The sequence below is a fragment of the Lolium rigidum genome, chromosome 6 (assembly GCF_022539505.1).
Source record: "Lolium rigidum isolate FL_2022 chromosome 6, APGP_CSIRO_Lrig_0.1, whole genome shotgun sequence".
Classification (NCBI taxonomy): Eukaryota; Viridiplantae; Streptophyta; class Magnoliopsida; order Poales; family Poaceae; genus Lolium; species Lolium rigidum.
Genome location: NC_061513.1, coordinates 324,062,021 through 324,081,256, shown reverse-complemented (window position 1 = coordinate 324,081,256; position 19,236 = coordinate 324,062,021).

Genomic DNA, 19,236 nt, shown 5'->3' with positions numbered 1-19,236 from the left:
CAAGGAGCTAAAAAAGATGCTAGCCACCGCACCAATTTTGGCATCACCTTTGGAAAAAGAGCTCATGATGCTTTACATAGCAGCAACAAACCGAGTTGTAAGCGTTGTGGTTGTAGTGGAAAGAGAAGAGCAAGGAAAAACCGTGCAGAGGCCGGTATACTAACTGAGCGAGGTGCTCTCCCTCTCAAAACAAAACTACCCGCACTACCAGAAAATGACTTATGGTGTGTTCATGGCCGCCACGAAGCTCAAGCACTACTTCGAGGAGCACCCGATGACGGTGGTATGCGAGGCTCCTATCTCGGAGATCATCGGTAACAAGGACGCGAGCGGCAGGATCGCAAAATGGGTAATCCAATTGTCACCATACGTGCCGCAGTACAAAAGAAGGCATGCGATTAAGTCGCAGGCACTGGCAAATTTCTTGGTAGACTGGGCCGGGATGCAATACAAGCCGCCACTACCGGAAACAGAATACTGGAGGATGCACTTTGATGGATCAAAGTGTTGGAGATATGCCCAAGAGGCAATAATAAATTAGTTATTGTTATATCTTAGCGTTCATGATAAATGTTTACATCTCATGCTATAATTGTATTAACCGAAACATTGATACATGTGTGTTATGTAAACAACAAGGAGTCCCTAGTAAGCCTCTTGTATAACTAGCTTGTTGATTAATGGATGATCATGGTTTCGTGATCATGAACATTGGATGTTATTAATAACAAGGTTATGTCATTAGGTGAATGATATAATGGACACACACCCAAATGAGCGTAGCATAAGATCAAGTCATTAAGTTCAATTTGCTATAAGCTTTCGATACATAGTTGCCTTAGTCCTTCGACCATGAGATCATGTAAATCACTTACACCGGAAGGGTACTTTGATTACATCAAACTCCATTGCGTAAATGGGTGGCAATAAAGGTGGGATTAAGTATTTGGAAAGTGTGAGTTGAGGCATATGGATCAATAGTGGGATTTGTCCATCCTGATGACTGGATAGATATACTCTGGGCCCTCTCGGTGGAATGTCATCTGATTAGCTTGCAAGCATATGAATGGTTCATAAGAGATCACATACCACGGTACGAGTAAAGAGTACTTGTCGGTAACGAGGTTGAACAAGGTATGGAGATACCGATGATCGAACCTCGGACAAGTAAAATATCGCGAGACAAAGGGAATTGGCACCGTATGTAAATGGTTCAATCGATCACTAAGTCATCGTTGAATATGTGGGAGCCATTATGGATCTCCAGATCCCGCTATTGGTTATTGCTCGGAGAGGAGTCTCGACCATGTCTGCATAGTTCGCGAACCGTAGGGTGACGCGCTTAAGGTTCGATGTCGCATAAGTAGATATGGAATATGGTATGGAGACGAAGTTTGTTCGGAGTCTCGGATGGGATCCAGGACATCACGAGGAGGTCCGGAATGGTCCGGAGAATAAGATTCATATATGGGAAGTCATTTTCAGGGTTACCGGAAAAGTTTAGGATTTTTCGGTATTGTACCGGAGGTTCTAGAAGGTTCCGGAGGGTACCATAGTGGGGCCCACCTATCCCGGACGACCAACATGGACCGGAGGGGTCGCATAGGCCCACATGGGCCATGCACACCAGCCCCCAAGGCCCATGTGGCTGTACCAAGTGGATAAGATCAAATCCCTTGAAAATAGGGGCTTAACTTGGGGGGGAAGTTTCCCCCCTTGTTTTGGCCGACCCAAAGGCTTGGAGGGGGGCCAAGGCAGCCCCCCCACGCCTATATAAGAGGGAGGGGAGGGCTGGGGCGCAGCACATGATTTCCCCAAAGCCCTAGCCGCCCCTCTCTCCCTCCTTCTTCCTGCGCAGGCTTGGCGAAGCCCTGCAGGAATTTCTCCTCCACCTCCACCACCACGCCGTCGTGCTGCTGGGATTCCGAGGGGATCTACCACACCTCCGCTGCCCGCTGGAACGGGGAGAGGACGGGCTTCATCGACACCGTACGCGCGACCGAGTACGGAAGTGCTGCCGGATTGCGGCACCGGGGACGATCGTCTACATCAACAACGAGATCTGATCTCGTAGGCTTTGGAAATCTTCAAGGGTTAGTCTCATCTCCACCTCGTTGCTTCGATCTTGTAGATTAGATCTTGGGTGTTCCATAGATTAGATCTTGGATTTATTCGTCTTGCGGTAGGAAAGTTTTTGTTTTCTATGCTACGAACCCCAACACAAAGCTCAAGGAAGGACTTGGAGCTGGAGTGGTTCTCACCTTACCAAAGGGAGACAACCTGAGATACGTGCTGCAAATACACTTCAGGGCATCAAACAATGTCGCTGAGTATGAGGCTTTGGTCCATGGACTCAGAGTCGCAAAAGAAGTCGGAGTGCGCCGCATCATATGTTACGGTGATTCGGATCTCGTGGTGCAGCAGTGTTCCAGAGATTGGGACGCAAAAGATGCGAACATGGCATCATACCGGTTCTATGTGCAACAAATCGCCGGGTTCTTTGAAGGGTGCGAGTTTCACCATGTGCTGCAGGCGGAAAAAGATGCAACATACACTTTGTCCAAGCTAGGTTCGTCCATGCAAGAAATACGTGCCAGAATAGCCTTGTCCCACCTAAGGAAGCCGTCAATCAAACCGAGTCCAGAATTTGAGTCAAATTTTTTGCCGGAGTCACATGTCGTACCGATGGACATTGACAAGCTAAACCCGGGGACTGCTCCATCTAACCCGAGGATTTCAGAATCGAAGCCGGAAGAAACTATGTCGGTAGACTGCATGGACGTTGATATGCCGGTCTTTGTCGTTCGAGAAGCACCAACCTAGGTAAAACCTATTAAGGAAGTCCTGGTCAGTGGAGGTCTACCAGCTGACAAAGCTGAATCGAGAAGGATCCAAAGCTTACACCATCATCAATGGCGATATGTACAAGAGAAGCGTAATAGGAGTACTGCAGCGCTCTGTGGAGCCGGAAGAGGGAAAAGAAATGCTCCGAGAAATTCACCAAGGGGAATGTGGACACCATGCCTCATCAAGGGCGTTGGTAGAAAAAGTATTCCGGCATGGGTTCTACTGGCCCATGGCTTTGGAAGACGATGAGGACATGGTCCAGAAGTGCAATGGGCGCCAGAGGTACAACAAGCAAAATCATACCCCAGCCTCCGGCTTAAAAACAATCCCGATAACTTAGCCGTTCGCGGTTTGGTGCCTGGATATGGTTGGACCGTTCCGGCCTGCAAGAGGAAACATGAATCATATCTTAGTCATGGTGGACAAATTTACCAAGTGGGTGGAGGTTAAACCGATCCGGAAATGTGATGGGCACACAACCGTGAAGTTTCTGAAGGACATCATCCTGTGGTATGGTTACCCGCACAGTATTATCACTGATAATGGCTCAAATTTGCCAAGGGAGAATTCTCGTGGTTCTGCGAGGACAACAGGATCCGGCTTGATATTTCCTCTGTGGCACATCCTCAAGCCAATGGGCAAGTGGAAAGGACGAACGCACTTGTGTTGTCCGGCATAAAACCTCGGCTTATTGAGCCACTCGAAAAGACGCCATGATGTTGGCTTGATGAATTACCATCTATGTTGTGGAGTCTAAGGACCACACCAAACCGGTCAACCGGATACACACCATTTTTCATGGTATATGGAGCAGAAGCGGTCATACCAACCGACATTCTCCATGACTCACCACGAGTTCAACTCTATACAGAGGAAGAGGTCAAAGAGGCCAGAGAAAATGATGTCGATTTACTCGAGGAACAAAGGGAATTGGCACTGGCAAGATCAGCCATATACCAACAAAACCTCAGACGCTATCATAGCCGGAAGGTAAATCCAAGGGTATTCCAAGAAGGAGACCTAGTGTTACGTCTGGTGCAGCGCACTGCAGGACAACACAGACTGGCACCCCCATGGGAGGGATCTTTCATTGTGAGCAAGGCTTTGCACAATGATGCCTACTACCTTATTGATGCACATGAAGAGAAGGAAGGAAAGAAGGACACGTCGGGAGAAGAAACCAAACTCCCGTGGAATGTAGCTCTCCTTCGCCCTTTCTATTCTTGAAGATGTGATGTAAGAAGTTCATGTACTTTTTTCAGTATTTTGCTATCTATAAGATGCTGGCACCTCGAATGTATCTCGGGGACTACCTTTGCGAAAATTGCATGCAATGTGTTTATTTTTTCTGTATGCCGGTTTGTTTGTTGGAAATTCTCTTTTTTGGTTTAGTAGTGTGCTCAACCTAAGGGTAAATCTTCGACTTAGCTGTTGTCCGCAACCCGGCTTCATGGCAAGCAAGACAAACCGGAAGGATTTGAACACATGAAGGACGAGAGAGAAATCGAAAGCAAACAATCCGGAATAAAATTTAACTAACCCCAGTTATACCGGCTTTTTGCAAAATTTTCGAGTTACTCGAAGTTTTTTCTCTAAGTTCGAGAAATCGTCTGTTTGGCAAAAGGATTTTGGACCTCATACGTCAAAACGCCCAAAAGAGGGAGCCAAAGTCAAAGAGCTAAGCAAACACCGAATTGAACTCGGGATTGAACCAGGAGTGCTTGACATAACGATTCACGCAAACCAAACATAGTTCAAACATACCAGGCTTAATAAAGTCTAAGCATACCGGACCTAACGATCTAATTAAGTTTGAGGTACCAAAAGGACTTAATTGTATTTTACATCATCCCGCCCGGCATACCGGGGATTTCATGAATTGTTTTTCTTGAGACATAGGCATAAAGTTCATCAGGCATATTCCGGAGAAGAACTCTCCGGAGCTTGGCCAGTTGTGGCCGGTTCGTTGTCAGCGGTGGCGGTTTCTTCAGGAGCTTCCTCAGCGGGTTCTTCTGCTTCGTTATCACTCTGGACATCCTCGAAATCTTCTGGACATGGTATGAATGTGCTAACAGAAGCATAGTGAGCCACCTGATAAGCTCGGTCGCGGCGCTTGGCGGTCAGAATAGGATCGGTGTCGGCCGGAGCATCAAGCTGCGGCTTCTCCAAAGCATCCAGGTTCAAGTTTTCATACCACGAACAGACAAACCGCAGAGCGGTATCTGCGCCAGAGTAGGCAGCAGAACGCCGCCACTCATGAAGCCAAGCCCCACAATCCTGGAGCTGGGCGCAGATGTTACCGATGCGGTCTGGAACAGTTTCTCCGGGCCAGAGGCACTTGAAGACTTTGATGGCGACGTCTGGGAGCTTGGCAAGTTTCTTCATGTAACTCACGCGAGCGGAGAGAGCAATAACATACTCTTCAGTGGTCCAGGGCGCGGTCTCAGAAGCCGGATCCTCGACCCTGACCTTAGCAACGGCTGCTTCGACGCGTTCCTGCGATTCAGGGAAGATCGCTGCAGAAAAAACAAAAGAAGCCGCGGTAAGAACAAACCGGCAAGGAAAGAAAGCTCAAAAAGAAAGAGAAAAATGCTTACTCCGGATCTTGTCATCCAAGTCCTTGATAATCCGGCCGTGGTTGATCTGGACTAGCTCAAGAGCATTGTTACGCTGCCTCTCCAGCTCCCGCAGGTCCCGTTCCTCCTTAATCTCCTACTGCAGCCGCTCTCGGAGCACCTGAACCTCACTCTCCTGCAGCTCGATCAACGCGGCTTTGGCTTCTTCCACCTCGGCTTTGGCTTCTTCCACCTCGGCTTTGCTGGCCTTGATGATCTCTTTAAGCGCATTGTCATGCCGCAGTCCGGCCTGGATTAGCTCCTCCTTGAGTCTTGCGGTCTCATTCTTTTGAGCATGCAGCTCGTTCTTGTGCTGGAGGGCAAGTGTAAGGGTATTTTACCCTTATCTATTATTTTGGTAACTATGACACCGTGCTAGAGTATTTGGTCTGATACATGTCTGTTACCTGCCAAAACCCACCGGCGGGCAATGGTTAAGCAACACGAAGAGCCGGGAGGCTCCCAAGGCTGCTTAGTGGACCCTGGCACCTCGCGTCGTCCCGCAAGTCTTGCAGCCACGTCCTGGCGGTTGCTAGGGCGTGCCACCGACCTAGACCCGATCGAGGAAGGTGTTAGATTGCTTCGATTGTTCCCGCATGGTAGACACGTAAACATCAAATACGAGCCCTATCGGCTCTCGGGTTGCCCTGTGGATCGGCTCAAAGAGCCGATCGCCCCATGGTTCACGTTGGATTTGCAATGACATGGGGATCCTGCTTGGTCAAAACAAAGCTAAACCGATCTACGACAGTTTAGGGTTTTCACCGCATAACCGGAACGTCCTACGTGTGATCGGGCCTAGCAGATACGGAAGATGATGCAAACTACTCCTACGAGAGGCCTAAAAACCAACATAACGTTAATTCCCGGAACATCCCTTGTAGGAACGGTAAACAACACCTAACGCACTACCGGATCATCCGACCCCAGCATAAGGCCTAACTATGCAGATATTAAACTAATCCCTGCGGAACAAGGAGCAACTATAAGAGATCGGATCTACTAAGTAACGAACAAGCAAGATGCTGCCCTTACACCCAGATAGGTGTAAGGGCAGCTAGGTGTCGAGGGACGGCATTGCCACGCAGATATGCACGAGAAAGCATCAATGCAAGCCCCTAAACACCTAAAGATAAGTAGTGCTGCTCGCCATCAACAACGCTTCGAGCACGAGCAGCACAAGGTAGACGAATAAACGTGTATCGCCTAGATCGCAAGATGCGATCTAGGCAGCATGATGCTTACCGGAAGAAACCCTCGAAGGAAGGGGTGGCGATGCGCCTGATTTGTGTTTGTTGTGAACGTGATTGTCCTCCTTTCTCGATAACCCTAGATACATATTTATAGTCCAAGGGACTTTCTAATTGAGGCGTGCACCTAACCGTGCACGGGCCAGACTCTATCTTGTTAATTCTAAACACGATGCGATCTACTATATTACAGATACATAGGCAGTTAAGCCCAAACTCTTTGCGCGAGGCCGCTTCAAAGATGCTCCACGTGTAATCTTCAAAGCCCATCTTCACTTACGGCCCATCTCCTGATTTGGCCAAAATCCGGTGATAACACATGCCCCCCTGGTTTTGGTAATGATAATATCAAAACCATCTGTTTTTCCTTCGAGGGGTCATGTCGTGGCAGAGCAGAACCGTCGCAGTATTCTTCATCATGACGCCTTGCCTTCTCAACTTCTCTGCACGATTTGACAGTTTTGGCACCACGTCCTCGAAAACTGCTTGAGCATTAAATCTCTGCTATATCCCCTTTTATTTAGCCACTTTTCATAATTCCCTTCTTCATCTCCTTCGCACTAGCCCTCCAAAAGCCCTCCTCGGCCATCATGTCTTCTTCTTCTTCCTCCTCATCGGGTCTTTCCACCCAATCTTCCCCCTTCCGTGAGCCGACACCGGAGTGGGACCCGCAGGAGGCCCATGCGGCCAACATCCGCCGCGCCATCGCCGACAGGGACGAGTCGAGCCATGACTCGTCCATCTGGTCCGAAGATGACCAGTCCTTAACGGACGGGGAGAGCGACCTCCGCTTCCTCGCCATTGGGGAATCGGAGGAGGAGAGCGACGACGATCGCTTCTCCTGGGACGGCTTCTCCTCCACCGAAGAGGGGAAGGAGGAAGAAAAGGAGGAGGACGACACCTCCTCTGACGAGCCGCCGGCTAAGCGTCTCTGTCCTTGGCCGGGCAACACCAGCAACTTCGATGGCGATGATGATGACGCTGACGAAGAGGACGAAGACACTGAAGGTCCCGCCGGTGGTCGCTGCAGCAACGACGACGAGCCGGCCGGGAGCAGCGCCGACAGCGGCGATGGCGACGATGAGGGCAGCAGCGGCCCCTAGACAGGATAGAGCTAGGAGTAGTAGATGGGGCAATGTATCCCCTAGTTCCTTCTTTTGAGAGCAATCAGCTCTTTGTGTAAGAAATCTGGCTATCAATGAAAAATTTCCTTCAACTTGATCTTGCCGGTTCCTTTTACGTTAATTTAGCCGATTCCCCCTCATCCCGACTTTGCCGATTGTTAGCCTGATCAACGCTTAATGAACCGATGACAACGCACCGGTCTTAGATCTTGGAAATCCAAATCCCCTGAGCTTAATGTTAGCTTTAATCGGCGAGACTCCAGAATTGATGCCTTCAGGAGAACTCTAGGACCATTGCTGAAAATCTTGATCGCCTACAACTTTCCTTGCGATGCTTTGTCTCTTTGCAACAGCAAACTGGCCCAAAGCCTATCAATTATGATGGCTCCCTCTTCAAATTGGTGGCTCTAGCTCCTCAGAGCAAAGAACCTTGAGGGCGAGCTGCCCCCCGAGCCTCAGTCAAGGCGAAGATAAAAGTGTACCAACCGAATGAGCCATCATCGGCTTCCCAATTGTAGTGCAGCGTCAGCCGATTCCAACAAAATCGGCTTTCCAGATCATCGATATTTCAGGGCGAGCTGCCCCCCGAGCCACTCCAGCTCTTCATCAGATCAGGGCAGGAAAGCTCACGCCCAAGGAGCCAATGCACTAGGAAGGATTTTGGAAGGATCAGCAGCTCCCTTGAATTAAGAAGCCTCAAACGAAGTGGCCCTCGACTCCTCCTAGATCCATTCTAGCGTCTTGCTGCTTAGATTGGCTCATCACCTCGGGCAGACTGATGCAGCTTCTGGTGAAGATGTTTGATGAAGTTGTCACCTTGGTCAAGCCCCAGGCGGAAACATCACAGCCAATTGGATGGTCATCGGCTGTTGATCCTACCCTGTCCTGCATGCTTACGCAGGCGCTGCTGATCTTGAAGATTTGCTAACGGAGCCTCGCTACGTAACTCGATGACTGCTCCATTAGGCTTCTGCTTGTAACAGTTGTATCCCTTGAGTCGATGGCCGTGCATCGGCTTTTAATTCTTAAGTCGATGTCTATGCATCGGCTTTTTGGATTTTCAAATTTTTATATGGACGATTTATTTATGCATCGGCCCCCCCATACTTGAGCTGTTCATGCTGGGCATTTGACATCCATTCCAAGCTTTGTATCCTCGAGTCTCATCCATCTATGTGCCCCCCGAGCCGATTCTGTCAAGTATTTGATGGTATCGGCTCTTCGGGCGTCTGTTGGATCAATGTTGAACACAGACAAAACGCATGTCGAGGATAATTTTGGCCGATTGTGGGAATCGGCCTCCCTTTTCATTGCAATGCTTCGTGAAGGTTTAGCACTTCTTGGTTTCCCACTGTAGCTACGTGGCATGCTGGAGATAAGATCCTTTGCTTTTCATTTTTTTGAGGGCCGGTCGTAGGGATCGGCCTTGCCACGTACGTCCAATGTCTTGGACCTGCTACTCTGTCCGGATCACGGATACCATGTTTGTATCAGCCGATGCCTCTGCATCGGCATCGGCCCGATGCACTGTGCATCGGCTTTCGTCCGTTTAGGGCGCCATACTTTCTTTGGCGGGCGCGCCTTTGTCTCCAATGTTTGCTGAATTTTCACGGCCGGATCGGGCCGTGTCTTCCTCAATGAGTGCAGTGCGTGCCTCGGCTTCTTCCAGGTTTCGCAGCCGCTGCACCCTACGCTTCTGAGAATGGCTGAGTCCATCAGAGCACCACCTTGGTCGGTGATACCTATCTTCTTCTCCATCCGACTCCTCAAAGTCTTCTTCTTGAGATGACCCAGCTTGTTTATTATGAGGTGGGAGAGGCCCTAGACGCTCGAACACTGAAACTTCATTTGCCCTCCTCCTTTGATGTTTGCACTCTGGGCAGTTCTCGATTGTTGGCAATCGGCTCATTCCGGAGTCCCAGCAATGTTTGAAGAAAGGACAGTTCCAGTGTTTATCCATGTTGTCTCGCTCCCTTGACCTCCCTTTAGCGTGACGTTCGTACCCGTCGTTGTTTCTATCATACTGACGATACCTCCTGTCTGCATCAGACCGACGATATCTTTCATCGTCTTCGTCGCAGCGCCGACGTCGGTCATACTGCTGCTCATATTTGTTGAGGAGATGCACGGAGAGTGGGCGTTGATTCCGTATGCTTCTCACCTCCTCCTCGGTTAGGTATCGTCTATCATCATCCTGGGGCCGGTCGTGTGGAACGGCCTCCTCTTTGTCTTTGCCACGAGAGTGGCTGCTCTCTTCTTTGCCCGTGCTATGGCGGCTCACAAGCCCTGCCATATTGACACCAAAGGAGAACCCTGGCTCCCTTATAGAGTGGCTGAGATCCACCATATTGACGCCAGGAGACGAACGTATGCCTCCTTTGACCTTGATGCCGTGCAGACGGGTTTTCGCAAAGGAGCCGATGAGCTCGGCTTCACAGATGGCCTTTAGCTCATCGTATTTCTTCTTGTGCTCCGCAGGGAGATCCTCGTATGTGATCTGTTCCTCTGCCATCTCGGATGTCGGTGTTGACGTGGATGTTACAGAAGATGTCCCACCGGGCGTGCCAGAATGTGTTACCTGCCAAAACCCACCGGCGGGCAATGGTTAAGCAACACGAAGAGCCGGGAGGCTCCCAAGGCCGCTTAGTGGACCCTGGCACCTCGTGTCGTCCCGCAAGTCTTCCAGCCACGTCCTGGCGGTTGCTAGGGCGTGCCACCTGACCTAGACCCGATCAGGAAGGTGTTAGATTGCTTCGATTGTTCCTGCATGGTAGACACGTAAACATCAAATACGAGCCCTATCGGCTCTCAGGTTGCCCTGTGGATCGACTCAAAGAGCCGATCGCCCCATGGTTCACGTTGGATTTGCAATGACATGGGGATCCTGCTTGGTCAAAACAAAGCTAAACCGATCTACGAAAGTTTAGGGTTTTCACTGCATAACCGGAACGTCCTACGTGTGATCGGGCCTAGCAGATACGAAAGATGATGCAAACTACTCCTACGAGAGGCCTAAAAACCAACATAACGTTAATTCCCGGAACATCCCTTGTAGGAACGGTAAACAACACCTAACGCACTACCGGATCATCCGACCCCGACATAAGGCCTAACTATGCGGATATTAAACTAATCCCTGCGGAGCAAGGAGCAACTATAACAGATCGGATCTACTAAGTAACGAACAATCAAGATGCTGCCCTTACACCCGAGATAGGTGTAAGGGCAGCTAGGTGTCGAGGGACGGCATTGCCACGCGGATATGCACGAGAAAGCATCAATGCAAGCCCCTAAACACCTAAAGATAAGTAGTGCTGCTCGCCATCAACAACGCTTCAGCACGAGCAGCACAAGGTAGACGAATAAACGTGTACTGCCTAGATCGCAAGATGCGATCTAGGCAGCATGATGCTTACCGGAAGAAACCCTCGAAGGAAGGGGTGGCGATGCGCCTGATTTGTGTTTGTTGTGAACGTGATTGTCCTCCTTTCTCGATAACCCTAGATACATATTTATAGTCCAAGGGACTTTCTAATTGAGGCGTGCACCTAACCGTGCACGGGCCAGACTCTATCTTGTTAATTCTAAACACGATGTGATCTACTATATTACAGATACATAGGCAGTTAAGCCCAAACTCTTCGCGCGAGGCCGCTTCAAAGATGCTCCACGTGTAATCTTCAAAGCCCATCTTCACTTACGGCCCATCTCCTGATTTGGCCAAAATCGGGTGATAACAATGTCTACAAGATTATTCCCAGGTATTAGCCAAAGAGGTATAATGGTGTATCAATAGAACAAGAAGGCAATGGGAGACCCCCCACTTCGATAGAAATCAACAAGGGCTCTTCAGCACCTGGCTGGTCAGAGGCCCGGTCAGACCGGCCCTGGCACCGGCCAGCCCGACGCCGACCGGCCCCAGGACTGGTGCCAACCGGGGCACATCCAGTAAGCCTGGTGAGCTCTCTCGGTCGGGGTCCGGTCGCTAGTCCGGTTTGGACCGGGCTGGTCCGGTCATGCGCCCGGTCGGACCGGGCTGTGGACCGGGCGCCCCGGCGCCAACCTGCCCCTGCCCTGATGATAACCGAACGATGTTCTGTGGGACATTTCCCTGCTCAAGTCAAGCCCCGGTCCCAGCTCCGGTTTGGACCGGCCGGTCCGGTCCCAGGCCCGGTCTGACCGGATGACATAGGCATCCCCAATGGGCCTGCCAAAGATGGTACCCGGGGTTTACTGAAGGCCCAGGACTCGAAGAATAAGAAGACTCGGAAGCCTATTTAGTGTTAAGGAAAGATAGTTTGTATTAGGAAAGATTGAGATTTGTAATCTTACGGGTTGGGTATGAAACCCTCCCGAACTCTGTAACTTGCGTATTACGAAATCCTCGGCTCCACCCTCTATATAAGGGGGAGTCGAGGGACAAAGAAAGGATCGAATCTACTGTCAATAGAACCCTAGTTTTACAATCGTCGAATACTTTTCGGCTGAAACCTTCGAGATCTACTTGCCCTCTACTTCCAGCAAAACCCTAGTCTACGATCTGTAGGCATTGACAAATTAAACCTTTGTCATTGGCGCCGTCTGTGGGAACTAGAGGTTGCAAGGAGCTGATCTCGATGGCACGTCCAGAATCGTCGACTTCGTCGGTGGCGAGCAATGCGATGGATCGAGGTAACCAGGGAAAAACTGATCTAGTCGATTTTATTCCTCACCCGCCCTCCTGTGTGGATGCATGTGCCTATCTGGAGGAGCCCATCGTCATGACGTTCGGAGAATTCCGATTTGGCGTCAACAATGACGGATCTTACCGTCTCGAAGTTCCGATCTCGTCGGAATTTTCAGCGGTCGATTCTGACTTTTCGTCGACTGACGAGGAGTTTTTGCCACCACGCTTCGTCGACACCAAGGCGAACGGAAAGCTCGTCAAGATCTTCAACGACACACCTTTCGAGTCGTCTGCGGACTCCTTTATAAGCAGCGATTCCGACAGCGTTGACAGCTTCAACTTCATCGACAAATCTGCTGCCATTGGAAAGGTCTTCACCAATCTATACGATGGTGTCACCAATCCTGATAAAAATCAATGCTCAAAATATCATCAGATCTATGCGATCGAAGAGGCAGGCCGATCAGAGCCAGAAACGTCAGAGGCTTTCGATGATTTGGAAAATCCATACGTCGACCCCGCTGATCTTAGAAGAGGCCTAGGCACTAAATACGTCGGGTCCTCGCCTCGAGAAAGAGTACAACTCCCGCAAGCAGCATGGGATAGGGCTGCAAGAGCCATGGATGGTTCAGAACCAATGACCACCACTGCTACTGCACAAGAGCTACAAGCATATCAATATAGACTTGCTCGAGTAAGTCGAGAGCTGGAAAAACAGACAGACATCCTTGAATAGGAGAAAAGAGGCGGCTTCCGCGTCCAGCAGGCGTCGAGCAGGGCTCAGTCGACAGTCAGAAACTTCGGCGGATAGCCATAGAGAGGCCCGAAGGAGATCGAGATCTCGGCTGCAAAATATACCCGAAGGAGAGAGAGGAAATCTAATTCAAAATCTCGACATGTCCTTCATGACGATCGATGAAAGGGGAAATATCATCCCAAAAACACCAGAAGCAGGTTACATGGCAACACAAGCTTACATCCTCGCGTCCAGACCACCTCCTGGGGACCCGAGAGAACCATTGTTCAATATGGCAATGGCCGGAGTAGGAGTTATGGGAACAGCGTTCGCAGCTACGCCTCCCGAAGGAAATCCCAGGCAAAATAGTCCACGACCCACTGCAACGGTCCAAGATCCACCAAGAACAAGTGGAGCAAGAGACACAGCGCAGTTCAAGTAAGGGTGGATAGAGCGCGACAAGAAAGAAGAGAACGTCGGCACTCATCGAAGTTGCCGACGAAGATATGTGTGGGCTCCGTGCTTTACGAGAAGAGTTCGAAAGACCCGAGTCCCAAAAGGGTTCAAGTTACCCGAAAATTTCAAGAAATTCGACGGCCTACAGGATCCCGAGGATTGGCTCGTGGATTATCTCGAGATGGTGAAGCTGGTAGGAGGAACCAGAGCAACAGCTATGCAAAGTATCCAAGTTCACTTGAGTGGTGCCGCAAGATCTTGGATAAAGAAACTTCCCCCAGGCTCCATCGACAGCTGGGATAATTTCGAGGATATTTTCGTGAGAAATTTCCGATCCACCTGCAAGAAACCCGTGTCATTGGAAGAGCTGAGGGCGTGTCGACAGAAACATGACGAGTCGATGAGAAAATATATACAGCGGTGGAACATTATAAAAAATTCGGCAGAGGATATATCTGACGAGAGAGCAATAGATGCGTTCGTGGTAGGAATTCGGCGAGGAGACTTCGTCGAGGACTTAGGGAGAACTAACCCTAAGACCATATCAGCACTCATGGAGATAGCCAATAAGTGGGCAGATGGAGAAGACGCAATATACAACAAGCGACACAGGTCGCCAGAAGAGGATCCTGGTCGAAATTATCAAAATAGAAGGCGATTTTCTCGCCAGTTCTACAACAACGATGCTCCTGGCCATATATCGGCTGGCTTTCGGGGAAATCCTGGAGGAAATAGTCGAGACGACTATCAAAGGAGTAACGAGCAACAAGGCGACAATAGAGGTGATTCTCGCGGCAACAGGCAAAATAGTGGACCAAGGTTTCAAAGACCTTACGTGTCCCCGAGGAGATGATGAACGGTCCGGTGTCAAATGCACTTTTAGCTCGACAACAATGGAAAGAGGCGGTCGGGACATCTCCGAGAAGAGCTGCCGAAATTTTCAAGCAATGTTGCGAGCCGCGAGCATCGCAAATGCCCAAGCAGCGAACGAAAACCCCCGGGGGCCAAGGAGCGAGATCCACCTTCCACCTCCTCCCGCAATCACGGACGAAAATCGGCACCGGCTCGGAATAGCGGCAGCACCACACCCACCTCCATATGTTGATCCTAACTCCAATGGTGCGGTCTCGATGATTCGGAAAGCTAGGCCATCCAACGGGCGCGAGAAGGTAATTTCACGACAAGTGTTCATGGCAGAGAAGATGCCTCCACCAACAGTCGAGTACTTAAACTGGTCAGGGCAAGACATTGGCTTCACAATCGCGGATCATCCACAGCAAGTTCCTCGACCAGGACAATCGGCACTCATTTTACCCGCAGTAATTGCTGGTTTTGACGTGTCGAGAGTTTTCATTGATGGCGGCAGCAGCTTAAACCTTATGTATGCAGATACATTGAGGAAGATGAACATATCCCTGGCAAACTTGAAACCAACTGAAACACGTTTCCACGGGATCACACCAGAGAAGCCAAGTTATCCATTGGGCAAGATCAACCTCGACGTTCAGTTTGGAACCCAAGAATACTACAGGATAGAAAATCTGGAGTTCGAAGTTGTGGATTTTCCGTCGCAGTATCACGCTTTGCTGGGACGACCAGCATACGCCAGGTTTATGGCGGTACCACATTATACGTACCTATTGTGGAGGTTGCCCGGACCCAAGGGACCCATTACAATCAAGGGAAGCTTCGCGTTATCCGATAAATGCGACAAGGATTTTCATCGACTGTCAGAAACTTTCAGGATGCAAGCAGAATATACCGCGCCAAGGTTCACTGATTATGATGTGCTGCCAGAAGTTGGGAGGTCTTCCAAGGAGCCAACTTTCAACACAACCAAGGATTCAAAAGAGGTACAGATCCACCCGACAGACCCAAGAAAACGACATCCATCGCAACAAACATGGATATCGCATAGGAAAGCGCGCTCGTCGAGTTCCTCCAGTGAGCCACTGGAAAATCTTCGCATGGTGTCCAGCTGACATGCCAGGAGTACCCAGGGAACTCGCCGAGCACCACCTCAACTTGGATCCTCTCGCAAGACCAATCAAGCAACCTTTGCGGCGTTTTTCAGAACCCAGCCGCAAAGCCATGTTATCAGAAATAGATCGACTCAAAGATGCTGGTTTCATCAAAGAAATATCTATAGAAGCCACATGGGTAGCTAACCCAGTGATGGTGCCGAAGAAACACACGATAGTCCTTCGCATGTGCGTCGACTTCACGTGTCTCAATAAACATTGTCCTAAGGATCACTTTCCCCTCCCAAGGATCGATCAAATCATCGACTCCACGGCAGGATGCGAACGTCTTTCCTTCTTGGATGCGTACTCTGGTTATAACCAGATCAGATTAAAAGAAGAAGATGAAGCCAAGACAGCGTTCATAACACCTTACGGCGTGTTTTGCTACAAAACAATGCCCTTTGGTCTGAAAAACGCGGGAGCAACATATCAGCGGATGATGCAGAAGTGCCTAGCAACAAAGATTGGAAAAAATGTGCAAGTCTACATCGACGATGTCGTGATAACATCATAGAAAGGATCAACTCTAATCGAAGATTTAAAAGAAACCTTCGACAACCTCGACAAGTTCTGCATCAAGCTGAACCCGACAAAGTGCTCTTTTGGAGTTCCTGCAGGAGAACTTCTCGGGTTCTTAGTATCAGCAAGGGGGATTGAAGCTAATCCCGAAAAAATCCAGGCCATCGTTACTATGAGAAAGCCAACAAAGTTGAAAGAAATACAACAGCTAACGGGGCGAGTCGCAGCTTTAAGCAGATTCGTCGCCAGGCTAGGAGAAAAGGCACTGCCGTTCTACGCATTGATCAAACAAGGGGAAAAATTTCAATGGAACGAGGAAGCAGACAGGGCCTTCGAGAACCTCAAGCGGACAATTTCGACACCACCAATCCTGGTGGCGCCTAAAGATAAAGAACCCCTCCTCTTATACATTGCAGCCACACCTCAAGTGGTTAGCACGGTTACGGTAGTCGAGAGAGAAGAAGAAGGAAAGCTTCATGGAGTTCAAAGGCCGGTATATTTCATCGGTGAAGTACTCGTCACCTTCAAAACAGCGGTACCCGCAATATCGAAAGCGGCGTATGGAGTATTCACGACGGCAAGAAAATTGCGACACTATTTTTCGGCACCCGATAATAGTGGTCAATGAAGCTCCTTTGTCAAACATATTGAACAACCCAGAAGCTACGGGTCGTGTCTCCCTTTGGGGAATAGAACTTTCCCCTCGGGACATCACATATGAAAAAAGAAAGGCAATAAAATCACAGATTTTACCGGATTTTATCGCAGAGTGGATGGAGCTACAAAACACGGGACCTCCAGATTTATCGAGAACCTGGACTATGAACTTCGACGGGTCCAAAAGGTTGGAAGGTGCTGGAGCAGGCGTGATATTGGTATCACCTGAAGGCGACAAGTTGAAATATGTCCTACGGATGACGTTCCCAAATGCGTCTAACAACGAAGCAGAATATGAAGCTCTCATACACGGGATGAAGATGGCGAAAGCTTGCGGTGCAACCCGATTGAAAATCTTCGGCGACTCACAATTGGTGGCACAACAAGTTATGAACCAATGCGATGCGATCAACGAAAGTATGATAGCATACAAGGAGGTGTACAATGAGCTGGAAAAATTGTTTGATGGATGCGAGGTAAACCACATCAGCGAGAGCTGAGCAACGATGAAGCCGACGTTCTCGCAAACATCGGGTCACAATGTCTCGCGATTCCTCCAGGCGTGTTTTGGGAAGAAATAAGCGAGAGATCAACAAAGCCAGTCAAAATAAAGAAGGAGAAAAAAGAGAAATCTTCAAGCACCGCTAAAAACTCAGAAGAAGAAGAAGAGGAACAAGAGCTAGTCATGATGGTGCAAATCCCTTGGATGCAGGCCTACATATCATACATCCTAAGGAAAACAATACCCGACGATCCAGTGGAAGCAAGGCGAATAATTAGGCGATCAAAAGCTTTTACTGTGGTCAAAGGGGAGTTGTACAAACGAAGTATTTCGGGCGTACTGCAGAGGTGTGTCACACCCGAAGAAGGAAGGATCATCCTGAAAGATGTACAGAAGGAATATGCGGGCATCATGCGAGCAGCCGAGCTATTGCGGCTAAAGTCTTCAGGGCAGGATTTTATTGGCTAACAGCAATCAAGGACGCGAAGGAAATAGTGAGAACTTGCGATGCGTGTCAAAGATTCACGGCAAAACCTCACTCGCCGACGAGCGAGAACTTATGCCAATCCCATTGTCTTGGCCCTTTGCTCAGTGGGGTCTCGACATGGTGGGAAAACTACACAAAGCTTCGCCAGGAGGATATGAGTATATGCTTGTCGCTGTCGATAAATTTACTAAGTGGATAGAAGCAAAACCAATAAATTCACCGGACGGCGCATTGGCGATCAAGTTCATGAAAAGCATCGTCTTTCGATTTGGAGTCCCTCACAGCATCGTCACAGACAATGGCAGCAATTTTACGTCCAAGGAATTCAAAGCATATTGCGCAAAAGTAGGCATCAAATTGAGTTTTGCGTCTGTCGCACATCCACAGACCAACGGTCAAGTCGAGAAGGCCAATGGCATCATCTGCAATGGTATCAAGAAGCGCCTGTTAGGACCATTGGAAAAAGCTCGACATACTTGGCCGGAGGAGCTGCCAAGCGTGTTGTGGAGTATTCGAACAACACCAAATACGGCGACACAGGAGACGCCGTTCTTTCTGGTCCATGGAGCCGAGGCAGTCCTACCGATAGAAATAGAGCATGATTCTCCAAGAGTTACAGAATATGACGAAGAAACTTCGAGAAAAGCTTTGGAGGATGACGTTGATGCACTTGATGAAGCTCGAGACGAAGTCCTGTCACGAGTCGCCAAATATCAACAGGACCTGAAAAATTATCACAGTCGACGATTGCGGCCAAGATCATTCCAAGTTGGTGACCTGGTCTTACGACTCAACCAAAAAAGCCATGAAAAACTTGAGTCACCATGGCTAGGACCTTACATCGTCACAGAAGTAATCGAAGGAGGAGCATACGAGAATCAAAGACAAGAAGACGGGGATTGCCGAGGCCAAATCCTTGGAACGTGGCGCGGCTCGGGCGTTTTTACGCTTAGATGCCGAAATATAGTCTCCTCACGTAAACATACAATGTACTGAAACGCCCGCGAGTTTTCAGATGCACTCTTTTCCTTTTTCGGGGCACCGAGTGGGGCCGGAAAAGGTTTTTAATGAGGCGGGCTCGCGGTGCTGCAATATAATAAAGATAGTGGAATTCTATATCCTTTTGTCGACGGGCTCGGGGGCTTCCTCCTAGACGTTACAATATACATATACATAGTGTCGACAAAATACAACTCGCAAAAATATCTCGCCTTGGTATAAAGTACCTCGCCAAGACAAAAATATCGACAAAACAGCGGTCAACATAAAGTTCGGAGACTCATACTCGCAAATATAGTACGAAGTATAATTTATTTTGCCTTGGGAAAACCTCGCATTATAAAAATACGCAAT